The sequence below is a fragment of the Gymnodraco acuticeps genome, unplaced genomic scaffold, assembly GCF_902827175.1.
Source record: "Gymnodraco acuticeps unplaced genomic scaffold, fGymAcu1.1, whole genome shotgun sequence".
In the NCBI taxonomy this organism is placed as follows: Eukaryota; Metazoa; Chordata; class Actinopteri; order Perciformes; family Bathydraconidae; genus Gymnodraco; species Gymnodraco acuticeps.
The window spans coordinates 986,051-998,172 of NW_022992276.1; positions in this window are offsets into that span (position 1 = coordinate 986,051).

The following is a 12,122-nucleotide window of genomic DNA, read 5'->3' on the forward strand; positions in this document are numbered from 1 at the left end:
TGAAACTCATCCAGTGAGAAACGTTCCGCGGTGCAAAACTAAGTGCGATTAAAATGCGTTAATTTTTTTAACGCGTTAATTTTTGTGTAATTAATTAATCTTAATTAACGCGTTAAAGTCCCGGCCCTAGTTGTAATAGTATCAAATTGAGAGATAAGGAGATCATCATAGCCCTGCCAGCAGTACATAAAGTAAAACTTGCACCACCTTCACCTGCTCCAATTAGGATGCATCATAACTGCAATAATGTAATGTTTTATTCTGAAATGGGTATTCGGCATAATGCATACTTGGTACTTTTAGTATATTTCCATGCTAATACATGTACTTTTGATTAGGAAACTGTGGTATTGCTTGTAAAATAGAAACCACTGGTGCCTGTTTAGAAGGATACCAACAGGTTTTGTTTTATCATCCTCTACAGAAATAGATTGAATCCTAAAAATAAGCTTCAGAAGTTCTGATAGGGCAGATTTTCTTTGACCTCTGCAGAGGACAGGATCTGGCATTGTGAGGTCCTGCTTGTTGTAAAGGCCTCGTCCGCAGCTAATAAAAGTCAGTGCATTTAACTAAATTCATCAGGGAAGACTGCTGGGCGCTCTTACTGGCAATGTTTGTGATGTTTGCGCTTGTACTTTGCAATGATAACAGTGTTTAAAAGGAACATTCTCGTATTTTGTCTGTTTTTGTTCGCTCCACTGCCTATGAATTGCTGTTTCTGGTTTCTTCGCCATGCCGACCGAGGCTCAACCCACACCCAAGAGGAGAACATAATTGGCGGTTGATGTAAGGGAACCTGGCCGAGCACGTGAGTTAAGCAACGGCTAAAGATACCCCATCACGACTGGGATACAAATGTAATGTTTCAATAAACTCCACGGACCACTAAGAGCTACTTTAAACTTTATGAATGGCAGACTTGACGGGGGCCCTTGTGCGTGATTGGTGGGGAAATTACAAGGTCCTGAAAACAAACATGCACCCAAAAAGAGCCGGAAGTGTAAAAGTAACTGAGAAATGGCAGTGGTGGTTACCATAGGGATGAGGGATGATCTCTCGGATGTCACGTTTGAAACCCTAGAGATGTAGGAAAGTAGGGGGGATGGATGAGAGAGCGACGGTTGTATGTAGGTGTAAATATGAAGCACAATTACCATGCATGTATTCATAAGGTTTAACAAACAACTACTTAAATGTTGAAAAATCTTACTTTTCGTATTGTGTTAACACTTGAAATATACCTATTATAAAATTGCTGAGTTGGATATCTTGGTCCCACTCACTTCTGACAGCAGGAACTTGTTTCAACACTTACGTGCGTGTGGATTTATTTCGACTGTGAGATCTGATTGTTTCTGTTTGAATGGTTCACGTTTATTTCTGAAAAGGTCTGACTCAGCTGCTGGTTTGAAGCAACATTTTTAGTCTTTCTTTAGCTTAGAAAATGAGTTGCAGCATCCAAAAAATAATTTTGCTAGACTTACTCAGCCAGACAGATTATGAGGTCACAGTGCTGCAAAACAGTACTTGTGGACACAATGTTATTCATGACATGATAACTTTCCACCGTTCTCTGGAATGATCTCTTCAAAGGAGAACACAAAACCCCCCTCAAACAGAAGACACACAGCTTATTGTGGGATCATTTTAAGATATCAAAGTTAAATAAAACCACCTTAATGGGATTTTCAACGCTTAAGTGTAGGTGGCGGAGTCCTGTATTTAAGGATAATGACTAATCCGCTACATCGAGCCTGCGTAAATTCCAGGTTTCACTGTCTGTATCAAGCAGCGTCAGCCATTTCACAACACATGCTAAGAAAACCTGTCGGTGTGTATGTGATGTCTTTGTGAAAGATGGGAGGATGGAAACGCCCAGCTCTCTGAGTGCAGAGTAAACTGCATCAGGCAGAGCTGGATTTATATTTGACTTGTCAGTTCATAATTACATTTGACTTTGCATGTTGTGCGGGGGGAAATGGCGCTTTCTATGCCTAGACACAGGGTGACATCCGAGAAACAATGTTTGTATAACACAAATGTCACCTCACCTTCTGGAGCAGATAGTTAGCGCTGCACCATAATGACTTGCGGAGAGACAAAACAAGTGTTGTTTCTCTACACTGTATTTTGTTCCAGCTGTGTCTGCCTCAAAATAAGTGTTGGAGCTAAACTGTTAGTTAGTGCCCACCAGAGGTGGGACCAAGTCATTGTTTTGCAAGTCTGAGTCAAGTCTCAAGTCTTTGCGCTCAAGTCCAAGTCTCAAGTCAGGATGGGCAAGTCAAGTCAAGTCCAAGTCCTAAACTTTGACAAAACGAGTCATAAACAAGTCATTATGTGTTTTTCACCAAATGTAAGGACATTGATCAACAGAATAATACTTAATAATCAAACAGCTCTTTATTAGTCACATTAATAATTTAATAATCCATTTTCTCTCTGCTGGTAAAGTAACGTGTGTTTTTCTAATTTAAGAGGGATCAGTAAGGTAAGGCTACCGTGACGGTTTGATTCAGAAGGAGTTTAATGGATAAGATCCCTGATGTTGAGGTTACCAGAATGTTTATTTCCACTGTGTACAACATGTTGTAAGGGGCCCACAATCTATCTCTATGCAAGGGATGATGTGCAGCGAGGCGGTCTCTATGGGGAAAAGAACACCTGCATCTAGATCCCTCTGCAGGTGGTACTTTAACTATGTTTTGATGCTAATACTTTTGTACTTTTACTTGTAACATTTTGAATGCAGGACTTTTTATTGTACAGGGTTCCTGCAGGTTTCGCCAACTCAAATGTAAGACTTTTTAACACCTTTTTAAGACCACTTTGAATAGAATTTAAGACCTATTTCACGGCAATAAAGTATGAAGGAAAATGTATATAAAGAAGAAATACGTCCCATAATCACTTACAAAGTAAATGTATTCATGTTCAACATAAGAACAGGGACTGAACATAACAGCGTAACAGTACAGATCTGAGTTAGCGTGTTAGACAAAAAGTGTGTATGTGTGTGCGTCTGTGTGTGCTTGAGTGTGTGTGTGTGTGTGTGTGTGTTAGGGCTGTGCAATTAATCATATTTTAATCGCAATTACGATTTTGGCCTGCCACAATTACGAAAACAACATAATCGAAAAAAAAGATTATTTTGCTTTGCTAGGTTGTGACAGTGCACTACAACATATTTGATCTAATTAATTTTTTAGTAATGTATCATTTATTTAATTAATTTTTGTATTGGTTTTTCAGTTGAATTATACGTTCAGGGTAATCAACAGTTAAAAAGATACTGTTCAAATTATTATTTGTTTTAAAGTTCAATAAATGGATGTTTTTAAAGTCAATGAATAATGAATAATCGTATTTAATAATCATGATATTAATTATTGACCAACATAATCTTGATTATTGCCATAATCGAGCAGCCCTAGTGTGTGTGTGTGTGTGTGTGTGTGTGTGTGTGTGTGTGTGTGTGTGTGTGTGTGTGGTGTGTGTGTGTGTGTGTGTGTGTGTGTGTGTGTGTGTGTGTGTGTGTGTGTGTGTGTGTGTGTGTGTGTGTGTGTGTGTGTGTGTGTGTGTGTGTGTGTGTGTCTCTGCGGCTTTCACACCAGCGCTTTTCTCTTTCTAGCTCCGAGATAGAGCTTTTCTGGTTCAGCTCCGGTTTCCCTTTTCTGCTCCCGCTCTGTTCACACCGCTCAGCACCCGGGCTGGTGCTGCCGCTGCTGCGTCATGACGTCACCGTTTACATCGCTGATTTGCTCCCCAACGGCGTTACGGCACTCACAACAACGGGGAACTGCGTCGGGTCGATGATCGTGTTGCTTTTAATCACACGAAGCCAGAATAAATTGAATAACGACTTCTCCAACCTTATACTTTGCTCCAGAGTGCCGTGGTTCATTGTTTATTAATGTGTTTCTGCAGCATTTACCGACCGCTGCAGTGCTGGCTGCTCTTCTACGGGAGTTTATTCTCCTCCGTTAGCTCCCGGTTAGCTCACATTGCAGCGGCCGCTCTAAAGTATTCACTGTCCGACTCACACAAGCAGCTGATACATATCCCCAGTTCCCCTTAGCCTAAGTGAATGTGTGTCAGTCTAAATTGACGCTGTTTGGTATCACAACACTGTTATGAAAGTTTCTCTGGTATAAAATGGGGTATGTTAGCATAGCAACCGAAGCTAAACTGACTACATGCTATTGCTATCCTATTGTGGCATAAACTGTTTTCTACAGGCACATTTTACCGGCGTATTTTTATTATGATTCTACTTGTGATAGTCGGACACGACAACCTGTGCAGCCCATGTATTGATTCCATCCGATAGCTGCTATAATACAAAACAAAACGTCTGCCTCTCTCCACAATGATCAATAACAATGAACGGATGGTCAAAGTAAGGTACAAATAAACAGAATCACACGAAGCCTGGTTAGTGTTGCCTGACTTTATAAAGTGTGTTTATAAGCACTACTGCTTGTAGGCAGGCATGACAGTCGACCCATGTTCAGGGGAGGAGGGTTTAGTTTCCTGCACGCCTCGACGTAAGAGAGAGGTAAGCGACGCCACCTCTTAGCTCCGAAGCTCTTGCTTCTAGACCGACAATTTTTTGGAGCTGGAAGTGAACCGGATTCCGGAGCTAAGAGCCGGCGCCGCTGCAGTGTGAACAGGAAAAACCGGCGCTTTTCAGGCTCCAGCTCCGAGCCGGAGCTGAAAAAGCGCTGGTGTGAAAGGGGCAAGAGAGAGTGACAAGAGCTATATTCAGAGCTCTGCTGCCTTGGCTACAATATTTCATCGTTGCTGTTGTATGATTGGTGTTTAGCTACGGTATTTAGCGTCTACAGCACCTCCGCTTTTAGGGTTGACGTAGACCCAAACTTTGCCCGGAGGTCCCCCGGTGTTGTTGCGGAAGCTGCTGCATTAGCTGCTGCTGCACTAGCTAACGCTACATTAGCAAAACAAACACTAATTTATTTTGCAAAAGATGCAGCGGGCTTCAAACACGTTCCCTCCACTGGTTTCAACCAAGCACTAAATTAGATGTTTTCCAACCAAATACGGTTAAACTTACACTTCCCCATATTTATTTGTAAGTAGATTCGAAGATAGGCTACATGAGCTGAAGCTTGGTTGCTCGGTTACTAGCTGGGTGTTCTCCAATAAGGGGCCGGGGGAAACAAAGTAGTGATTACTGATTCCATGTTGATTTAATTCAATACAAATTGTTGGGGGGAACTGAAAGGCTATTACCGTACTGGTTACTTTGCAGCCCGGACATTTCCCCCAAAACACATTTAGACGCTCTCGCAACACAGAAGTACCTTTCAAATCCGATAATTTTTAAGACCTTCTGAATCATATTTAAGACCTTTTTAAGGCCTTAAATTCTGATCATCAAATTTAAGACTTTTTAAGACTTGTTAAGACCCCGCGGGAACCCTGATTGTAACTTTTTTTAATTGTCTGAACTTCTCCCACCTCTGACAATAAATCCTGAGTGGTTACTGCTCTGAAGGTTATTTTCATTTTACAAATCCTGCACTCAGCTTTGCTTTCTCCAATATCATTGAAAAGCAGCCAGATGCTGCTTCTTTTTTCGGTTTTCGCTCATTTCTTGACTTTTTCCGACGCGCTTGCATTTAAATCCGGCTCCCCGCCTCCCCGTCGCTCTGTGCAGCTGGCCTGTACCACTACACATGCTGTGCCCCCCACCCTTCTTTCACATAATGGTATGATCCTAGTGTGTCCTCGCATATGATTGGCCGCATGGTGGCCCAGCTAAATAAAGACCCGCCCCTGCCTGCAAGGATTCTCAGCAAGAGTAGGAGCGGCTGAAGATTCTGCTTTCCCCGACGGGAGTCTGCTCTTCTAGCGTCAGCTCGCGATCGGCGTGTTGGAGACCTCTGAATTAAAGTAGCGAGTCGCCTCAAGTCAGAAGGCTCAAGTCCAAGTCAAGTCCCGAGTCATTGGTGTTCAAGTCCAAGTCGAGTCGCAAGTCTTTTGTGATGTTGTCAAGTCGAGTCTCAAGTCATAACATGTGTGACTCGAGTCTGACTCAAGTCCAAGTTATGTGACTCGAGTCCACACCTCTGTTGCCCACAGAATTCACATATCTCTGTTCATGCTGTTTGTGTATACAGACATGACCACAGGAAGTTAGCTGCAGTTTAACGTACAGTATGTCCCTAACAATGTAGGGGTCCAGCCTCGACCAGGTGTGGTTTGGAAGTTTGTTGTGCTGGCTGATGGACACTGCGTGGGCTGATGCTCTGTCCGGAGCCAGGAACAGTGGACCTTACTGAGTCTAAATGGGAATCATTCCACATTATGTAACATACACAAACAATGTCATCCTGTCTACTCTCTACTAACAACATCAGCTATACCTGCTGATCCGTTGAAGGGTTGCAGGGTCTGCAGCTGACATTATCAATGAATAAAACGTAATTTATATCATATTGTTTTTAAATTTAAAATTCTTCTGTGGGTCGTTTTTTTTATCAGCTAGCAGCAGGGAACTTACGAAGCCCTGTTGGGTTCTCCTTTGCTTTATGAAACAACTTCAGCTCAGTGTTTAGCTGTCGGGCCCACAGGTTTACTGTTTTGGTTTACTCTCCTTGCTCTCATTTAGTTGTTTTTGGCCTTAGCTGTCAGCTGTTTACAGCAAAGAAAGCTCTAAAAACCCACTGAACCTTCCCTGTTACAGAGACTTGAGAAACATGTTAACCAATTGGTCAAACTGCATTTGGAACATAAATCAAACTAATAACAAGTCACACAATAACCTCTACACAAATCAAGATGCAGCACCTTATTGCCATACAACCTTTATTTTTGTCCCAACTTTGCCATAAGCCAGGTTCACGACGAGAGGAAATAACAGCATAACAACGAGATATAAAAACAGGTAGAATACATGATACATTAACCCATCCATCCATCCATCTTCTCCCGCTTATCCGTGGTCGGGTCGCGGGGGTAGCAGTTCCAGCAGAGAGCCCCAAACTTTCTTTTCCCTGGCCACATCAACCAGCTCTGACTGGGGGATCCCAAGGCGCTCCCAGGCCAGCGAAGAGATATAATCCCTCCACCTGGTCCTAGGTCTACCCCTTGGTCTCTTCCCAGCTGGACGTGCCTGGAACACCTCCCTAGGGAGGCGCCCAGGTGGCATCCTAACGAGGTGCCCGAACCACCTCAACTGGCTCCTTTCGACACGAAGGAGGAGCGGTTCAACTCCGAGTCCCTCCCGCATGACCGAACTTCTCACCTTATCCCTAAGGGAGACACCTGCCACCCTGCGGAGAAAACCCATCTCGGCCGCTTGTATCCGCGTTACATCCGATACATTAACCCCTCCCCATTAAACATCTATGGATGTATGATAAGATATCGTCCAGATACAAGTATTCTAAAAACGGCAGACATGCAGTTGGTTTGCCAATTAAAATCAGGTGTGACAAAGAATGATACAAAGTCTACATGTGTTTGGCCCTTTATCACAAGACATTTAGAAAAAAACACAGACGAGTGGTTCGAAGCAGATGTTTTGGAGTTTGTTATTGGTAATCCACCGACACAAGAAAATCCCAGAATAAAATGTGATGAAAACGCACAAAGTGAAGTTTCAGTCCATCTGGTTATATTGTTGGTAGATGTCATGTTGTGTTGTTTAAGAGGTTCAGAGAACCAAACTTCATTTTTAGCAGGATATTTTGAAGCAATCACCAAAAGGTGGATTCTGAATGCAAAACACTTGCGTTGTGAGGTTTTAAAGAGCCTCACGTGGTGGACCTGGATAAGTGTCGATGCAGCATGTGTCCTGGGTATTTTTTGCCTTCAGTGTATCTTTTGAACACCCACCATAGAGGAAAACAATGGAGAATTTAACATGTCTAACCACAGGTCATCTGAGTCTGTCCCTGACATTTAGACAAAACAAATCTGAAGTCAAAGTGTCAAAGCTCTCAGGCTAAATCTGGCTGTGTCGCGTTTAGTGGACGTTTACTCAGAAATGTAGCAGGACCGCACTGAATGAACTTTTGTGTTCACAGTTCTGCAGAAGCTGTGAAATTACAAGTGATATACATCTCTTTCACAAAGCAAAGTCATGACTGAGCACATCTTTAAAGGAGCTATTAGACCTGCGTTTATATGAAATGAGCTGTAAACTCCCTCATTTTTAGAAGCAAACTCCAGGATGTGGTACAGAAAATGTGCACATTCGTGATCCTCTAGCTTTTTACATTTACATTCAGTCATAAGGCGGAGGCGTCTAATGGGCTGAATCCTGTCTGGGTTTTGTTAAATGATGTATGCCACTCAGCTGCATTACATAGATGAAAGCTATGGAAATGTGATTATATAAAGTCAGTAAGAGTATTTTCTTGGGGGGTCTGGAAGTTGTCTTTCTGTGTTTTAAAATGCATAGATTCAAATTCTGGAGTTGATCAACATTTAATGACAAAGATAATAAATGCTCCGAGGTGGTCTGCAGGGCCAATGTTGCACAGCAGAACAAGGAGTTTGTTATTTTGATGATCCAACAGTTTCTCTGCAGAGAGCCTGTTTCACTGTCTGCAGCGTCCAGTGGTCTCAAACACAGAAAAAGTGTGAGTCACTGTGCTCTGTCATTTGGGAACACTGCAGATGTCTTAAGTGACCACGGCTGTAGACCTGTTCACCAGACTGATCCCCATGTAAAACTTTCCCTTCTCCTTAACACAATAATTATAATATCACTTCCCAGAGCTCTCTCTGTATAGGTTTAACTGCAATGACAGCATACTGGAAGATCTTTTTTTTTGGACAGGCCTGATGACTATTTTGGGTTTCTGACCCTCTTTCCTGACAAAGAGCTTCTGTTAATCTCTATAATTCCTGTATTAAAATCTCCTTTTTCCTGGATAATGCTGCTACTGTAAATACCATTTTCCCAACGGTATAGGATATACTTTCAAAGTCAATCTAAAGCATGTAAGTATACGTCTCCCTCAGAGCTGGAGGTGGCCAGCCGAGTCTGAATGGCACAAGGTGAACTGCCACTTCTTACGAATAGTAAATATAAGACTTTGAAGAGTCTCCAATGCTATTTTTCTCTGCTATTTACAGTTCTGTATTTCAAACAAAATCTCCAAAAGTGGAAGTCTGAGGTCCTGTGGTAGAAGACGAGAGCCTTACAGTCCTAATACTGGTGCTGCTGTGTTTACGATGGTCTGGTCAGATTGCAATAGCTCGTGGTTGAATAAAACTGTGGTTGTAGCCTCTGCTTGAAACCCTGTCTCGTGCCAGACAGACAGGTGGACTGAGGCTGTGTCTGGAAACTCCTGCAGGAGCTTTAAAATGGCAGCAGCTTTCTCAAGTGGCTGTCTCCTAAAGGGACAGAACATTTGATCAAACATGTTTCCCAAGATGGAAACAGACCTCAGTCACAGACGGTGCTGCTGTGTGCATCTCATTCAGTCGGCCAACCAGCCATTTCCAGGAGGCCGTAACCACTTTGGTAGCCTGAGTGAATAACATTTAATTTTTTATGCAAAGCCATCTGTTTCTATTTCCACTAATTATTAGTTTTACAACATACCAGATATACCCGTTATTTTGTTTTATGGAAGCCAAAAGAAGCACCAGAGCAACAAAAAAATGTGTTTTTGCTTTTATTTAAATTAAATAAACCTTGTGAATACAGTTAGTAGATTACAGGACACTGTGAGGTCACTCATGTCAGTGTCCCTGAGTCTGATTAACGTGGATACAACAATAGCAATGCATCTTGCTTCAAGGTGCCAAAGTGACATCACCACACACAAAAAAACCTAGAATGGCAATTGCGTTTCCATATGTATAAAAAGGATGCGTGCATCTGCACCTTGATTTGGATCCCATTCAACTTTTATTGGGTTCCTCAGTGCCCATACTACCATTCTTTGGTAAGCCTGCTCACAATGTTCACATGACACTCAAATGTGTTCCATTATAAAACAAAAGACTAAGCCTGTGTCATCTTGTGTTAGGCCTATTTGAGAAAAGTGATCCTTTGAGCTAAATGCTAAACAACACGTACTAACAATTACTATGCTAACATGCTAAGCAGGAAAAATGTATCATGTTCACCATTTTTCTTTTTTTTCTTAGACTCTCAGTTATTCAGTAACAAGATCCTGAGTCCCATTATCATGCGGTTCATCCACCTATATCACCTCATGTTGCAGCATTACAATGCTTGGCCCCATGGTGCAGGGATCTGTACACACAATTACTAGAGGCTGAAAACATCCCATTTCTTACATGACCTGCTTACTCACCACACATGTTGCCAAAGACCATGTTTGAGATGATCTCTACTGGCGTGCACCTCAGCACCCTTCCAGTTCCTGACAAAATCTCTCTGCACTGCCATTGAAGAGGGTCGGGCAAATACTCCACAGGAAATATCAACAACTTGTTCAACTCTTTGTAATTGAGATGTTTTGCACAGTATGAGTCATTTCTGTAGACCTAGATATATTAAATGCAATAAATGTTTTTATTTTCAAGATTGCCGATTTTAGAGTGGCCAGCTGTGCAATAATCATGCTGTTTGATTCAGCATCTTGATATACCACACCCTGATTATCTTGGCAAAGAAGAAGTGCTCACTAACACAAATGTAACAAATGTGTGACCTAAATCTGAGAGAAATAAGACTTTTGTCTGAAAGAAAAAGTCTTACATCTTTAGTTTCAACAAGAACTCAAACAATTGCGCATATATTTTTGTATGAAGTGTTGATTATAGCAGTTATAATTATCCCTAAAATAATCATAGGACACATTTGAGTAACACATTTTATTAATCTTAGTATAACTTTTCTGCTACAATTAGGGCCCAAGATGACATAATAAGACAAAAACTAAACATGATTTTTAGTTGACCCAAGCTTAAGGTCAGGGTTAATGAGGGATTTCAAACCGATACAATTGTGGTCAGGTTTGACGTTGTATTTCTAATGAGTGTTATCCTCTACTTTTGTTAAGTTTGTGTTAATTACATGCATTTACTAACAGATGCGAAATAAGAGATTTAAAAGCTAAATGAGATTAGTTTCATGTTTTCACTCTTATTTTTAAAGGTCTTCACTTTCACTTTATGCACACAGCATGAAGCCCCTTTGTTGATTGCAGAGTTTGATCCCATCCATACCGCACAGACAAGTGGTTTGCTTCATTGAAATTAAGCTAATTATATTCCACGCCTGTACACTTGCAGCAACTGTAAGCTATACTTTCACCAGCCATTATCTCTGCAAGGTTTTGTGACTGAAACACCCTCTAAATTAAAGGTCGGAAAAGTGCCAAAACCTGACATTATGAGCTGGGGAGCTGTTTTTGGGAGTAAAAAGCTGCCTCGTTTTTTCCGTCTGTCAGTCTGCCCCAGTTTGACATCAACTGAGAGCTCATCATAAGCTTCAGCTTGTGGAAATCAGTCTGTGCAGAGAGCAGGAGAGCTGAGGTGAGCTCCTCCAGACAATTTAAGCTTTCAGCTCTGTGATGAAATGCAGCAATAAACTGTAAATGTCAGCAATCACCGGGGGGAAAAGAAAAAAAGACTTGTACTGTATGTGCAGTCAAACAGAAGTGCACACACACACACACACACACACACACACACACACACACACACACACACACACACACACACACACACTTTGTTGAACAAGTTCTCAAAACAGACAGCTGGAATGTATTTTCAGCCTTTTCAAACCACAAACATTTTGATTAATGTGCTTAATGAAAAAGTATCTGTTTGTATTTAAGTTGGTCAGAAATTATCTGTGGCAAATGCCATGTACATAGCCCCCATCATGTACTATTTATGGTGATTAACAGTGTATTCAAAAAGTATTAAGACTTTTTTTGGAAACTCCAAATATGCTTGTGTATTTCGCTAGGGAGAGTTGTTTGTCTCCCTTATCGCACATCTCTGGGGCGAGTCACCTCTCCCATCAAGTCCTGATTTGACCAGGCCAAAAAAAGTTTAGACATTACAGAAAACAAATCACTGAAGGGAGCCCACTGTGCTCTTGGGAACCTCTTTTAAAGTCCACCCCAGATATATGCCTCTACACAATCCTGTCTCTGAGCTCT